At 41.1% G+C, this 16,720-nt stretch overlaps 1 protein-coding gene across 1 annotated transcript in view; it reads right to left on the minus strand.

Annotated features, from left to right (window-relative positions):
• Positions 1-13,464, minus strand: part of LOC136875764 (uncharacterized) — a 68,110-nt gene extending 54,646 nt beyond the window's left edge. Inside the window, exon 1 of the mRNA XM_067149350.2 lies at positions 13,444-13,464. The gene's annotated coding sequence lies outside the window, so the exon portion shown is untranslated. The remainder of the gene's footprint in view (positions 1-13,443) is intronic.
• Positions 13,465-16,720: the final 3,256 nt, after the last annotated feature.

The following is a 16,720-nucleotide window of genomic DNA, read 5'->3' on the forward strand; positions in this document are numbered from 1 at the left end:
ACGACGTGCGCTTGCCAGACAAATACACCTTTCGCACTGTGAGTGACGAAATTTTTTTTACCAGCAAAGTGCAGGTTGATACAGATCATATAATTAAAATCTCCCTGGATACTCTATCTCAATCAGGAAGCCCTCGGTGGTTTCAAGAAAGAAAGATAAGAATATCTGCTAGCACGAAAGCACATCGGATCAAAACTAGGCGACATAACTTCGATACTTTAGCTCTCGCATTTGTAACTGAATCTCCAATTGGGGGAGCTGCTTTGAACAATCTTTCTTACGGAAGTGAAATGGAAAGTGAAGCAATAGAATGCTATGGAAGTTCATTTGGTGTTCGTGTTATTCGATGTGGGTTAATAATCCACAAGAAACAACCTTGGATTTGTGGATCTCCAGATGGCATAGTTCTCAGAGGAAATGTAGCTGGCAGAGTGTTAGAAAGTTAAGCGTCCATCTTCGTGTAAAGATAAACCAATAGTAGATGAGTCAGGAAATGTGCGAGTACGTTATCTTTACTTTGACGAGCAAACTAACATACAGTTAAAGACAAGTCATATGTATTACACACAAATACAAATACTGATGTACATAACTGGCTTGGAAAAATGTGATCTATATGTATATAGCAAAGCACAACAGTTGACAATACCTATTTACCAGGACAATAAGTATGTCCACGAATGTCTCACCAAAATGACAAAGTTCTATTTCAATAATTACTTGCCAAAAATTAGCGGTATTCCTAATAATAATAATGATAAAAATAATTAAGTATTTATTTGCCAATTCTTGTTTTTTGAACGTTGAACAGATCAAAATGTAAACAGAGAATATATAAAACAAACTGATGGTAGAACAATTCTTAAACTATTCTTTAATTATTGGAGGTTGCAAATTCGTTAACACGCAACACATATGCACGATGTCATCCACGTGTGGAAAAAGTTCTGTTGGCAATTTCTGCAATATATTGTATATTTTAATTCTTTGAATACACCTTTCTACGTGAATTCTAACACTCGCAATATTGTAAGTACTCTCAACTTCCTCAACTGTTAATCTCCCGTCATGTAAGAACGGTGGTGTCACGATTACCACACCGCGGCCAGATAAGTTAGTTCTGATGCCAGGAAATCCTTTATCACCCATGACCTCATCGCCAGGTTGAAGGAAAGTTAATAAACCACTGTCGGTTGTTATGAATGAGTCGCTAGCTCTTCCACCGTAACATTTAGATTTAAAGGTGATCATACCACTAGGCGTGATTGCAATTAAAACTTTTGCAGTGTAGCAACCCTTGTATTGAGAATAGAAATACACTCTCTGATCTACTTGGGGAGGCTGTTCAACCCTAAATTCCGTGCAGTCAATAATGACTCGACAATTACCGTAATTTCTCTTGAATGCTGAAGGCATTTTTCTTGAACACTTTCCTTACTAGGCCCAGTGGCGGCTCGTGAAAAAATCGTCCTACGTGCTACAAAAAAACAAGCTAAATACGCTGTTTTAAATCTGCATATTGCCATGATGAACAACGCATACTTCAAACTTGGTACTACTACTACTACTACTACTAATACAACTTTTCTCACAAGAACAAACAAAAACAACATTAATTTGGAAGCAGATGAATTCTTCGACAACTGTCTACGAGATAGATAATTCATTCGAGAAATATTGTTTTTACTAACCTAATGGCGCAACTTACATCAGTGCAAATAGAATCGTGGGAATATAGATCTCCACTAAGAACACTAATTTAATTTCACTTTATATACACTGCAGTTAATAAATAATTTGATAAATCTTCGTATAAACTTTAGCACTAACACAATGACAGAAAAAACACGCACCAGTAATATAACTGCGAGATTAAAAACCGCACAAAGCAACTGAAAGAGCTGCCAACTGATTCATTGAGACCTCCCCTATTACCAGAGTAAATGTCCGGCTCCATGGCTAAATGGTTAGCGCGCTGGCCTTTGGTCACAGGGGTCCCGGGTTCGATTCCCGGCAGGGTCTGGAATTTTAACCATCATTGGGTGTACGTGTTGTCGTCATCATCATTTCATCCTCATCACGACTCGCAGGTCGCCTACGGACGTCAAATCAAAAGATCTGCATCTGGCGAGTCGAACATGTCCTCGGATACTTCCGGCACTAAAAGCCATACGCTATTTCATTTCACCAGAGTAAATTACATTGTAATGCGGGATAACATTTAGGGTCAGTCAGAGATTCTTTGACTCACCTACGAATTCCTTTATTTTTGACACAAAAGGAAGATGGATATTTTAATAAGCATGTGTGAGATAGATTGCCTCCACTTACGCTTTACTTTCGAGCCCAGACGATGCTACTCTCTAGTGGCAGACTCGCTTACCACGTTCAACAACAAAGTAGCAGGAGACATCGAGTACTTCTACCCCCTTGCGGGAGAGGAAGTAACTATAGACGGGATCAGTGAAAGTTGCTCCCGGTTTACGGTATACTCCGCCGGCTAGGGGGAGTGTTGCAAGCTTGGCTGCGCCTGCGTATTGCTTCCTTCAGGCTACAGGCAAGGGCTCACTTCACATGAGCACGAGCCTTGTTCCCCGGGAGAACGGCGCTAGGTGTTCGACAGATCTCGTCTTGATTTGCACAAAACACAAATTCATATCGTACTCAAAACAACGAAAAGGCACCAGGATAATTGTACTGTACATAAATAATATTCCATACAGTTCCAAGCTACGTGCTGGAGCCCGGTAGCACGTACTGACCGGCCGCCACTGACTAGGCCAGAATATGAAATGTTTCGTACGCAGTGTCAGTTGCATAAGCACGGTCGTAAAAATACGTGACATTGTTGTCCTGTGAACACCGAACAGCACTCTCAAAGCAGAATAGGACAGTCCGGTTTTCATTTTCACTAGGAAAATCAGTAATCTGGTTTCTTTACATAATTTCGAAACGTTACAGTTTGGTAATAACGCAAGCAGCAAGGCAAAGACGTTGAAGTTCACACCTGTTAAATCACGCATTTGTGTATTGTTCCTTATGGAATTGTAGCCTTGGAAACCTGAACCCTTGATGTCTGCATGATCGTCTTCCGTTCCACACATTTGATCATGTTTCGTAATGTCCCCTCCCAGACCAAAATTAAGTGGAATACATGTTTGTGTATTTACGTCGTTTTCATGTATTGAACAAGAAAACATGAAGTCTGAACAATGAAAATCAGATGCCTCTGTTCCCACGGATGTATCCTTGGTTATGTTACTTGGGCATACTGTACTCGAAAATTTTCCGTCTGATTCTTCCTTTTTCAATCGCTTGAGTTGTCTATGAAAGCGCTGTAAGCTGGGCCCCGGCGACACATTCCTCTTCTTGTATTCATCCGGAAATATTGTCGGAACATAGGCTGGACTTAGTGGATGTCCAGATCTTCTGTTTCCGCTGAAATCTGCACTACATATTCTTGAGTAAGTCGTGGGTTGCCAAAGTGATCCATCAGTGCTAAAAATTAAAACCAAAATGAAATTAAATCGGATCAATTGAACTTGTTGCAAACATGTGCAGTACGTATGTGTAGACCTACTTACTTCGTTCGGTTAACTGCTTGTATCCATCGCCTCCTTCGGTCCACTTCTATCGCTCGTTTTGGAAAACAATAAAATTGTACTTCACTTCCTGTATTTGCGTAAGTATTGGAACATCCAACAACACAACAATTGCGTTTACTTGATCTCCTTTTCTCTGCCATTTTCATCGGAGTAACTACACGCTCACTCAGAACAGCTACTGCGAGTCTGGAGTCTGCCTCACTTGTTGTTCTCCGCCCGGCCGCTAGAGCGACACGCACGGTGCCTATAGTAAGTGAATCAAGATGCAGCAAAGCTAATAGCAGTGAGCTCGCAGTTGCAATCAACAGTATTGTGTAACAAAAAAGTCAGCTCCCGAAGGAAACTATTTTTACATCGGTCTGTTTTCAGACCAGCTTTGCTGTATGGGAGCGAAAGCTGGGTGGACTCAGGATATTTTACTTATAAGTTATAAGTAACAGACATGAAGGTAGCAAGAATGGTCGCTGGTACAAACAGTTCGAACAATGGCAGGAGGGTACTCAGAATGAGGAGATAAAAAGCTAAGTTAGCAGTGGAGTGGATGAAGCGGTATGCATAAACTGGCTTCGCTGGTGGGGCATTTGAGTCGAATGGTGAGGATAGGCTATCCAGGAGAAAAAAGTAGACACGATCATGGCAGAAAAGAGAAGTAGAGGGAGGCCTAGGCGACGCTGGTTGGACTCAATTTCTACTGATTTAAAGGTAAGAGGTATGGAACTAAACAAGGCCACAGAGCTAGATTGTGGAGGCGTTTAGTAAATTCACAGAGTTGGTGGTGTTGATTACTGTTTTAAGAGAAAGTACAATTGGGTAACCACCCTCTATATAACACTAATCAGAGAGAAAAAAATGGAAGGGATCCGACACTTCGAACATTAAAGCTATTGGCCAAAGGAAGATAAGGGCTACGAAGGGCGTGAAAATGAAAGACTTACTAGGCCTCGCAACCTAATACCGTCGGGGTCGGAAAAGAACAAGTGTTGACCAAGGGGGGTCGGATAGGATAGATGAAAGTGAGGAGCTTTGCACAAGGAAGTGGAAGCAATTCCAGGATCAGCTCACGGCCCCGTGGTCGCCAACCCACGATTCCAAGTTGAGAGCCCCTGGGGCCCCTTTTAATCGCCTCTTACGACAGGCAGGGGATACCGTGGGTGTTATCTACCACCCGCACCCACAGAGTAATAAATTCACAGAGGCTTGCGGACAGAACTGAACGCTGAAAGGCACAGCAGTCTATAATGAAGTATGTATGTATGTATGTATGTATGTATGTATGTATATATGTATGTATGTATGTATGTATGTATGTATGTATGTATGTATGTATGTATGTATGTATGTATGTTATGTATGTATGTATGCATGTATGTATGTTTGCAAAATGACTACTCCGCTGAAGTCTAGTTAAATTTACAATTTAAACATGGAAAACAACCACTACTCTACTAGTAGAGCTCACAAATAAATGTCCTTGCGTGCTTTGGCACTCGGCACACTCAGCATGACTTAATTTCGAGTTATTTCAACATTCCAGCCACATATTTTTTTTTCGCTTGAGATCGACTAAATTACAACAATATACTCGTAATACAAGATGCATCGTCATCGTCATCATGATCATCACTAGGAATGTCTTCATTCTACCGGGCGAGTTGGCCGTGCGCGTTGAGGCGCGCGGCTGTGAGCTTGCATCCGGGAGGTAGTAGGTTCGAATACCACTATCGGCAACCCTGAAAATGGTTTTCCGTGGTTTCCCATTTTCACACCAGGCAAATGCTGGGGCTGTACCTTAATTAAGGCCACGGCCGCTTCCTTCTAACTCCTAGGCCTTTCCTGTCCCATCGTCGCCATAAGACCTATCTGTGCCGGTGCGACGTAAAGCAACTAACAAAAAAAAAAAAAAAAAAAGTCTTCATTCTGTGGTGAAGCCATTGTCAAAATACTCTACAACACATTTTTTTAGATTTCCTCAGTTCTGTGTTTTTTCTGCAAATATTCTTCCTTCAATACTTTAATGACTGTACTTGATGTTAATTCTTGGATGCCTTGAATCCCGTTACAAGGTAATATCTGTATTTTATTATTATTATTATTATTATTATTATTATTATTATTATTATTATTATTATTATTATTATTATTATTATGTCCGTATTATTATTATTTTATCTGTGAGATTACTATTAGTTTGTTATAATTCTTATTCAATCCAGTTTTACAATACTTGTAGCTTGCAAGATTGTACTTAGATGTATGCATATATACGTGTGTGTAAAATAACACTCAATACATGCACAGTGAGAATTGTTATATATCAGATGCTGGATATGACGTTGTTATATTTTGCACTACTGGCGATTCTGCCAAGTCATCGCCACGTCATGGCTACGTCATCGTGAGCTTTTAGAAATTCGCTCAGAGACTCAGCCGCCCCAGGGGATTTCACCATTACATGCAACAGTTTGAGGCGTTGTGGGAGTATGTCATTGTTATTTCTGGAGATTACGTAGCTGTGTCAACCAACGTCTATAAAAGGTGGATGCATATTGTAGCGTCAGTCATTGTTTAAACGGAAGCAGTACAGTGAAGAAGTCTACTAGATGAAGAGGCCTCAGTCGGTCAGTTAACGAGTGTGAACGAGAGATGGAGAAGACTCAGTGAGCCATTAATCATTGGTCATTGAGAGAGTGAGGCCAAAGGTTGGTCGGTCACTTAGTTGAAGACACGGACGCAAGGGTTTACCATGGAGTCAGAGAGGGATACCACCTACTATGAAGTAATACCATATTGACTTACAAAGAAGTCAGATGATATGGAGAAGAAGCAGTCACAAGGATGTATCACCAAGTTAGGCGTGACACATCTACAGTAAACACCAGATCAAAGGAATACGTCGTAATTACACTCAAAGTGTTGAAGGTACAGTCAAGTGAATCAGTGAGGGAAATATTTCGTATAAATTGTTAAATGTCCGGTCAAGAAGAATTCAAATTCATGCCTAGTTTCTTTCAGTTGCAATGTCATAATTTCATATTCTCATCTGTTTTATCGCAACAAGACTCACTATTTTTTTGATATATTATTTAAAGAATATATATTGTTCTATCAAACGAATTCATAGTTTTATTTCATTGACAGTAAAATATCTTAACCTCAAAATTAATGGGGAAACCGAACGCCAATCTCCTTTTCCCAGAACTTATATGGCATGTTGTCAAAAGTAAGCATATTACCCCACACCCTAGAGATAGTCAAGAGTCTCGTTCTATTATTGCTGTACTGAGTGGCAGCTGGTGCCCTTCAAATAACGTATGTGTAAGTAAGCAGGTAACAAGTAAGTGTGAGTACAAGGTCCAACGAGTGTGTATTTTATTTAATGAATGTTAATTTTCATAATTTCCATTTTAAATGCAGATATTCAGATTTTTCAAGTTAAATGCAGTTTTATATATGTTTGTAAAAATAGTCAGCAATTTAGGAAAGTTTCAGGTCTTAGAGAAGGTTTTTGAAGAATTTAAGCATCTGCTTCCTCTGGAAGTAAATGATCGTAATGTGTGGGAGAAGGCTCATTTGTGATTGAGGAAAGCTGCTGTGTTGACAGAGAAGGCAGATTTGTTGTTCTCAGTGGTCTAAGCAGGGGGCGGGGAGTGAGAGGTTACCAGGTTTGAACCAACCACTTGGAGGGCCAACAACTTGGAGGTTTAACCACTCTTTAAATATCAGGCCTATATAAAATAAAATTGACATATTGCAACGCGGGCGGCCTCCACGTCCGCCATTTCCAGTCTCCGACTTTGGGCGGGACCAGAGCGTGAAGCAGTGACGTAACCAACGAGCTAGAATAACATAGATGGGCTGTATACCTGACGTCAGCGCTCCCTGTTTGAAGCAAGTTAATAAGGGGCAGCCATGTTAACGGTTGTCAAAACAAAGCGAATTGGCGCGAGAGCATATGTTGAGGTGACAGGGAGATCGTGCATGCCAATTTAATTCCCTAAGTTTTAAGAAGTGAAAAAGATAGATTCTCGCGTTCAAGAATGCCAGCCGTAAGCTCACCGTATGATTGTACTAATCGGAGTAATAAAACCAAGGATATATCGTACTTTAAGTATTACTGAATTATAGCCGAGATTCCTTTTTGTCATTTCTGTTTGTAATTAAATCCATTTTATTGTTTACTTAGCGAAAGTACGGATAGCCACGATAATTATTTGTCGAATTTTGTTTCAGATTTCGTTTAAAGAACAAGGAATTAACTGAACAATGCGTTGTGAGGGCGAAAAGAGATCACTCAATTCTCTGTACATTTCCAGCCCTATTTAATTTTCATTCTCATTTACAAATAAAGGAAATGGAACGCCCACCACCAAGAAAACGTAACCACAAAGAATCACTTATTTCGTTCAAACGTACACCAAGTATGATAAATACAGCATTTTACTGCTATTTTTGAAATGTATACAGCCTTTATTGTAGATGTCTGTTGCCTTGGTTTTTAAAACTACGCCACACTTCATAATGGACAACTTTCAAGCTAGTAATAATAAATAATTACACTAAACGGTTATTGTGGTAAAGTATTCATGGGCCGCCTCTGTGGTGCACTGGTTAGCGTGAGCAGCTGCCACCCCTGGAAGCCCGGGTTCGATTCCCAGCTCCGCCACCAAATTTGAAAAGGGGCACGAGGGCTGTAACGGGATGCTATCAGGCTGGGGAGGTCAATTGAGTAGAAGTGGGTTCGACTCCCACCTCAGCCATCCTCGAAGTGATTTTCCGTGGTTTCCCACTTCTCCTCCAGGCAAATGCCGGGATGGCACCTAACTTAAGGCCACGGGCGCTTCCTTCTCCCCCCAGAAGGCCCCTGTTCAGCATAGCAGGTGCAGCCCTCCCTCACAGTTGTATCCTCCGACCCAATGTCTCACGCTCCAGAATACTGTCCTTGAGTTGGTAGAGGTGGGATCCGTCGCTGAATCCGTGGGAAAAACCAACCCGGGAGGGTAAACAGATTAAGAAAGGAACACAGTACTCATGAGGATGCAATAATTTTAAAAATATTAACAGAATGAGGTTGTAACCTATTATAGGTCCCTATGATTTTAAGGTTTCCTGTCATAAATATTTATGTCCATCGTTTTAATTCTAATTTACGCTTAACCACAACAGCCAAGCAGGGTAACGCTCTTGTTCCGATTTCGAGGCCTATCCGTATGTCACTGTGCGATGATTTCGAACTACCCTACAATCAAATGATCGTGATGTTGGCCTCGTGCCGCAATATGATGAAGTGGCGGTATTCGCTTTCATGCTTCAAGCTTTCGGCAACGGACTTTAATTCTCCCCCAGCGATTCTAAAATGCGCGTTTTCTACACTTTTCGTCATTTAAAGGCCATGCCCCCTTGCTTGTGTGACAACAGGAAACATGGCGGGCGTTCGTTCTATTAGGTTCACCCAGGCAGCGCTTCCGCCTCTCTATGTTATTCTAGCTCGTTGGACGTAACCATTGGGCCCGTAAATTCATAGAAGCGTCGAACTTGGGTCTGTAAGGCTGGCATCCCCTCAGTCAGGTTGGCAAGCCTTGCAGCGCTCTCGCCAGTAGCGTATACGAGTCCAGCACTCGGCCACCTGGATTCCTCGCTGCACACCCTTTTTTTGCACAACTTGAAAGCAAAGAGAATGCTTGTAAGGAGTGGTAAGGAGTCTGGATTTCAGTAATAGCCGTGTGAGCTCTAAAGGTGTGGTTTGTATGTGTCATCTGTCGGTTCAGTATTCAACTAAACTATTGGAATGGCTGCAATAGCCAGTAAGAAAAAAAACATATATGTATTATATTATGCAGTCCAACTGTAAGAATACGATTAATATAATGACCCTATTTATGTTATTTTCTCCTCTGCCTTATTATTACCATATATATATTTTACCGAACTCGGACGCTCATGTTCATCGACAGTACTGATTATATAGGCTACTTGCTGAACGTATTTCTAATTATTATGAAAGGTGTTGTCAATATAATTTGAGGTTAAGTATATACATAATTCCTAATGATGTTGACAGGAAGGAAATATCCATGTAAGATCCATCTACGGTGTTAAAAGAATCTGTTGAAGTAAATTTTAAAAAATAGTGTATGCTACATATAGCATACTTGAATAATATTGTATATTGATTTAAAGGTGGCGACCGCGGTATGTTCGATCTCTATCCTAAGTTTCGCCCAGTGGGTACCGTAAGTTGATATATACATGAATTCACTTTGGAAATTCTTAATCTGGTTATCGCTGGTTATTGCGCAACGCTACGAAGTACGTCCCTCTAAAAATTCAAATCAGGGACCCTTGCCACCAAACGCTAGGAGGTAGAACGCGGTGAACATCCAAATTCGCTAGGAAGTAATACGCGACAGAAATGCAAATCGCTGGCTATTACCGCCATTCTAATAGTTTAGTTTTAGTTGAATGCTGACAGATGGCACGTACAAAACACACCTTTAGCGCTCACACGGTTATTACTGAAATCGAGACTCCTTACCGCTTCTTACAAGCATTCTTTTTGCTTACAAGTTGTGCAGAGAAGAGGGTGTACAGCAACGAGCTAGAAAGAGGACTATAGAGTGGCTATTGGACCGCCATATTTGAATCTACTTGAAAGCCACGTCCACCATATTGTAAGCGATCAAATCGAGTGGGCGTGTGATGAAGCAAGTACAGAAGCTGCGGGAATAAATACAGTTTCACAGTTTTCTTTATTAGAGAAGCACTCAAAGATGCATAATCCCTGTTTAAAGGGACATTAAAAATACAAGGTACAGACTACATACTTACATTTTATTTTTTTTGCTATTGGCTTTACGACGCATCGACACAGATAAGTCTTATGGCGACGATGGGACAGGAAAGGACTAGGAATGGGAAGGAATCGGCCGTGGCCTTAATTAAGGTACAGCCGCAGCATTTGCCTGGTGTGAAAATGGGAAAACACAGAAAACCATCTTCAGGACTGCCAATAGTGGGGTTCGAACCCACTATCACCCGAATACTGGATACTGGCCGCACTTAAGCGACTGCAGCTATCGAGCTCCGTCTTACATATTGTATAAAGAAAGAAAATTAGTGCATTTCCAGTACGGTAGCCCTAATTACAAAACATATCACAATAGTACATTGCCATTAAACAAATTTAGACTTACATACATGGAATGAAAATATAGAACAGAAAACCTTGAACAAAGTAATATAACAACATCGAGAAATAATGCATATAACTTTAATGAATATGAAAACCTACAACCTGGTTTCCAGTCATTGACCGGGTCAAGAATGTAATGAATGAAGCAGATATAGGCTGTTAGTGCGATGGGGTCGCCACTCCCAACGTGATTTATTAATGACTGATGGATGCTATGAAATGTGAATGGAGAGTGTTGCTGGAATGAAAGATGACAGGGAAAACCGGAGTACCCGGAGAAAAACCTGTCCCGCCTCCGCTTTGTCCAGCACAAATCTCACATGGTGTGACCGGGATTTGAACCACGGTATCCAGCGGTGAGAGGCCGACGCGCTGCCGTCTGAGCCATGGAGGCTCCGATAACTTTAATAATAATAATAATAATAATAATAATAATAATAATAATAATAATAATAATAATAATAAATCCTGGTATTTTGCCAGTTACCTGGATTTGGCATTTGTATGGATTTAGCCTGATTCTACGACCGGATGCCCTTCCTGAGGACGACGCCAACCCTGAGTGGAGTGATGTATTTACTATTACGTGTTTCTGTGGTGGTTTGTAGTATGTTCTGTTGTGTGTAGATGAAGATTGTTATCCAGTCGCCGATCCAGAGGAATTAACTGTCAACTACCCGGTAAAAATCCTCAACTCGGTCGAATCCGGGGCCCTCTGAACCAAAGGCCAGCACGCTGATCATTCAGCCAAGGAGCCGGACACAAAGCAACTTGGCAGGTTCGATCCTAGCTCAATACGATGGTATCTGACGGTGCTCAAATCCCTCAGCCTCGTGTCAGTAGATTTACTGGCACGCAAAAGAACTCGTGCGGGTCTACATTCAGGCACCTCGGCTTATCAGAAAAAGTAGTTAGTAGGACGTAAAACTAATAATAATTTACGAAAAATAAGTATTTGTTCACATTACTTCTTTTTCAAAATGCTGGGGAAATGTGCTCTGTAGGATACAATGTAATAATAAATAGTGTTATTAGTTTTTCGTCCTACCAACTACTTGGTACGGTTTTCGGAGACGCTGAAGTGGCGGACATATGTCCCGCCGGAGTTCCCTTACGTGCTAGTAAATCTACTGATAGAAGGGTGACGTATCTGAACACCTTCAAATACCAAATATGCCAACTTAGCTCAGAATACCAGCGCTCTACCGTCTGAGCCACTCAGCCAGGCAGGATACAGTTTATCGTGTCTGGCTGTCTGGTCAGTTCCTACAACAAAATAAAAGTAGGCCTACCCTACACGTGCTGGATTGTGCTACACAGGCGACGTAATTCTGCTAATCGCCCATAACTGTGTACTTTAGTAAAAAAAAATCTTATTTGAAATATGATTACATTCTTCGTGTTTTTTTCTACAATTTATGCATTAGCTTGCCACACACGTAGAGAGCATAATCTATTCGATCTAATCTATTAAAAGTAACGCATCGTAAGCGGAAGAATGGCGCTTAAAGTATGGAGTCGCTATTTCGCCTTGGCACCACCCAGAGCGCTGTAGCAGCCATTTTAGCCACTCTATAGTCCTCTTTCTAGCTCGTTGGTGTACAGCGAGGAATCCAGGTGGCCGAGTGTTGGACTCGTATACGCTACTCTCTCGCCACCTAGTTTTAAAACCATCCGCCAAAGCAAATACAGTACAGACAATACACGACACTTACGGATTTCGCCTTGCTAAAATGGGAGACAATTCGACGGTGGCGCTCCTAGTGACTTGACCTGAACAAATCGCGCTAAATTCAAATATCAATGGAAATGTATATACGGAAATGGATAAATAAATTACGTCTAGAAAGAAAGTGGTATTGAGATATTAACTTCGAAGTTGCTAAAGCAATTCTGGATAAATGAATGAAGAATTATTTAAAAGGTTATTATTCAAAGACTGAAATTAGACATATAAACAAGGTGTGAAATGGACTGCTGTGAAATGGCTTGATCTTCCATTTATGCATTACTTTTTTAGCTTTAGCATACCTGCCTGAAATCTTACGGTTGGATTTGTCTTTTTTCCTCATTTAAAAACATTGTATCATCACATTAAGACATTTGTCAATAAAAATATCGGCACATTCCTTACACATATGATGCAATGAATTAATATTTAATAGCTGGACAATTTTCCTCTTAACATGAAGCCTACTGACAGAAAGAAAATCTATAAAATCTCGGCTTTAATCTGAGAAGAGGGATAAAAGAAAGAAAAGTTTGAAAATGTTGTCGATAGTGATGCTTTGTGGAATATTTACGTACAATTAGAGTAAAAATATAACATACCCTTGGCTGTATAGTCGAGGATTTTTAAAGTCGCTGGCCTGGAAATGATCTGAACAGATCTTATAATTCTTATACAAGCGTAACGTCCCTTCTTTCTTATACACTTTATCCAAATCGCTTCTGTGACATTTCAAAACCCACAGATCACACCTACAACAACACATCGGTATTGAAGGTTAACTGCTGCACTATACAATAAAATATGCGTATTATATTTTAAGCCCGTTAAAACATGGGTCGAGCAGGTCAGAAGATTATGAAGTACTATAAAAATCTCTGTCACTGGAAGAATATATATGCAAACACAATATTACTTACATGTTCTTTTCACGAGGGAACCTGATGAACGACCGCGCATTTTTCTCTACTTCGAAATTACTGCAGCCAAACACAGCACATACCTTTCCCCTCATGTTGAGAGGAGATATCAAGGAATGACACACGCTTCTATTTAATTATGCCAATTCACTGAAAACGCATAAATAACACCAAAAACTTCACACAAAAATAACACGTGCTCTTATGACAGAATCAGTACCGTTCAGGTCTATCCGCTAGAGTGAGCTCCAATAGCTGTCCCTCGATATCTCGCTCAGTGTCGTGTATTGTCTCTACTGTATTTGGCCAAAGTGCAGCATCCCCCTCCACGTGACGCAGCAGCTGCCATTCACAGCCACGCGCACTTTCCAAATCGGCCGCGCTTCTGACGTCATCAGTCACGTAACTAGCGACAGCCGATCAGCACTTGATCAAAGGATACTATTAAAGTTATTCGTCTACTTAGGTTACTCCACTCTATCTCCCCACTGACAGATTGGAACATACCACATACCAGTACGTCTTCCCAGCCCAAGTTTGCAATATTTTCGTAACACTGCTTTTTTTTTTTTTTTTTTTTCGGTTATCACCCAGAACATCTGTTCGCCCTATACTAAGTTATATTATGTACTCAACACGATCTAATAAGCTAGGAGCTGATTTTAACTATGTAAATTGTGTTTGAGATGAGTTTTTCGAGCCGCGTGTTTTGGTGAACAGTGACTGATCATCACATTCCGGAAATGATTCCTTTTGCTATTTTTTTATGTCACACCGACACAGACAGGTCTTTTAGCGTCGATGGGATAGGAAAGGGCTAGGAGTGGGAAGGAATCGACCATGGAAAATTATCTTCAGGGCTAACGACAGTGGGGTTAGAACCACAATCCCCCGAATGAGAGTTCTCGAAACATGATAACACATTCAACCTAATTGCCTGTTTTAATCGATCTAGTGTCTCTGCTTTCTAAATCGATGCTATATGCCGCTAGATTAGAATATGTATTAAATACGCTAACGAAATCAACTGGTACTAGTTTAATAGTTTTGTGTTATTGTACAGACATCGTCAGCGATGGTAGGTTGATGTAAACAAATCAGGAGTTCGGCTAGTCCTTTCCAACGCGCGGGTTCCAACTCCTGTGTCGGTAGCCCTGATGATGACTTTTGTGGTGTCCTATTTTCACTCGGTAATTGCAGGTAAAGGTAAGGTAAGGGTGTATTTTTCCCGAAGGCAGGTCCGCAGAGGTGTGCCTGAGCCGGAGTTTACTTACGGTAGGGTGGCCAGTTCCTTTCCGCTCCTCCATTCCCTTACTCCCCACCAACAGCGCGTGGCAACCCATCCAAATCTTGACCACGCCCAGTAATTGCACGGGTTCTACTTTAAATTAGTACAAGGTTCCTTCTTTCCAGACCTGTCTGTGTCGGTGCGACGTTAAACAAATTAAAAAATAAATAGGTATGCTAAGTACAAATGCAATGAGAGGTGAAAAGGAATAACATTCTAAGGTACAAAAACATTAAAAGCTAGAAGGGAACATAAGTGTAGGAATTTAATGCTGAAAGAGATACGTTAGGAGCTAAAAGGAACACTAATCTAGAGAACATATACCTTACATTATCAGTTGGAAAGGATCAATACTCTACAGAAAAATCATAAGAATAGGTTTATTGGTAGGTAAGGGTTGTTCTGCCCGAAGGCAGGTCCGAACCTCCGCAGAGGTGTTCCTGAGCCGGAGTTTACGTGCGGTAGGGTGGCCAGTTCCTTTCCGCTCCTCCATTCCCTTACCCCCCACCAACAGCGCGTGGCAACCCATCCAACTCCTGACCACGCCCAATGTTGCTTAACTTCGGAGATCTCACGGGATCCGGTGTTTCAACACGGCTACGGCCGTTGGCATAGGTTTATTATGAGCTAGAAAAACCTGACTATAGGGAGTCGACATGAACTATACATTAGCTTAAATTAATCATTATTCAAGAGATTTAAGAGAAAACATATATTACGCTTAGGGGTTGTGTGTTGATACTTCAAATGCAGGCTTGTGATATCGAAATTAGTCTATCATTTTAAAAACACGGCACATCTATCTATCTATATAAAGTAGAATGTCTGTCTGTGTGTCTGTTCCTTATACAAATCCGTACCGTTTCACCAATCTGAACCAAATTTTGTATACTTACCTTTTAGAACCCTGCGGGTAACCTCATCTATCTCATCTACAAGAAATTTTAACATTCCATTCCCTAAATTTAGGCTCTTTGGCACATTAATATAGGCAATATAGGCGAAATATCCGATTTGTCGTACAAGGAAGAGACAAAGCTCATTTTAAGCCTCACGACGCGAAGAACAAAACTCAGTAAGGCCCTACGGCCCCCAAAACCATGTTTTAGGGGCCTAAAACCAACCGTTTTGGAGATATTGCCATCACATACCCCGCTCTAGGAATTGGATGAAGAAATGGCCAGCCTTAACTATGGCAACGCCAGCTCTAGGATTCTGCAGTAGAATATACAGGCCTGGTGTTCGAAGTAGGCACGTGCGTAAATGTAGGCTGGGCCAAGCAGAGATTCTGCTACACATATGACTGTCTCAAAAAAAGCACTGTAGGGGTAAGCCACCCCTAGGAGTTGTGGTCGGAAGGGGGGGGGGGGGCTATAAAAACAATCGAAAACAGTATCGAATCCATAGGTTTCGGGGTCGCTGAGATGAACAGTGACACTCCGCACAGCATTTAAGTCCAAGTTAAGGCCCATCGGCATGGGGGTGAGAAGGGCTGAAAAAAGTCCAAAATGGCCCAGATTATGGATTTATGTGTGTGTATCGCTCTGGGCGGGAGTGGAAATAGGATGAAGTATAAAAGTAATAGAAAACGACCAATATTACAGTACAATCCAAAGTTGTCGGGGTTGCTGAGATGAATAGTGACATTCCAGATGTCTTTTAAGTCCAAGTTCACCCGCATCGGCACGGGAGTGAGAAGGGGTGAAAAAGAAAATATCCAAAATAACCGAGATTATAGATGAATGCGTGTTTCAGCATAGGTTTCACACAAACATAGTATGACTGTGGAGACAGGACTCCCCTAACACCGTGGCAATTTGGATGCGTTTTAGTCATAGTTCAGGTCCCGTCGGAATGAAGGTTGAGAAGGGGTGAAAAAGAATGTCCAAAATTACCGAGATTATGGATGTATGTGCTATATTACAGCACAACTGTCAACTAAAATTGGTGCACACATGACTTACTATCCTATCTGAAAAAAAAAAAAAA

This window comes from Anabrus simplex, chromosome 6 (genome assembly GCF_040414725.1).
Source record: "Anabrus simplex isolate iqAnaSimp1 chromosome 6, ASM4041472v1, whole genome shotgun sequence".
NCBI classification, from domain to species: domain Eukaryota; kingdom Metazoa; phylum Arthropoda; class Insecta; order Orthoptera; family Tettigoniidae; genus Anabrus; species Anabrus simplex.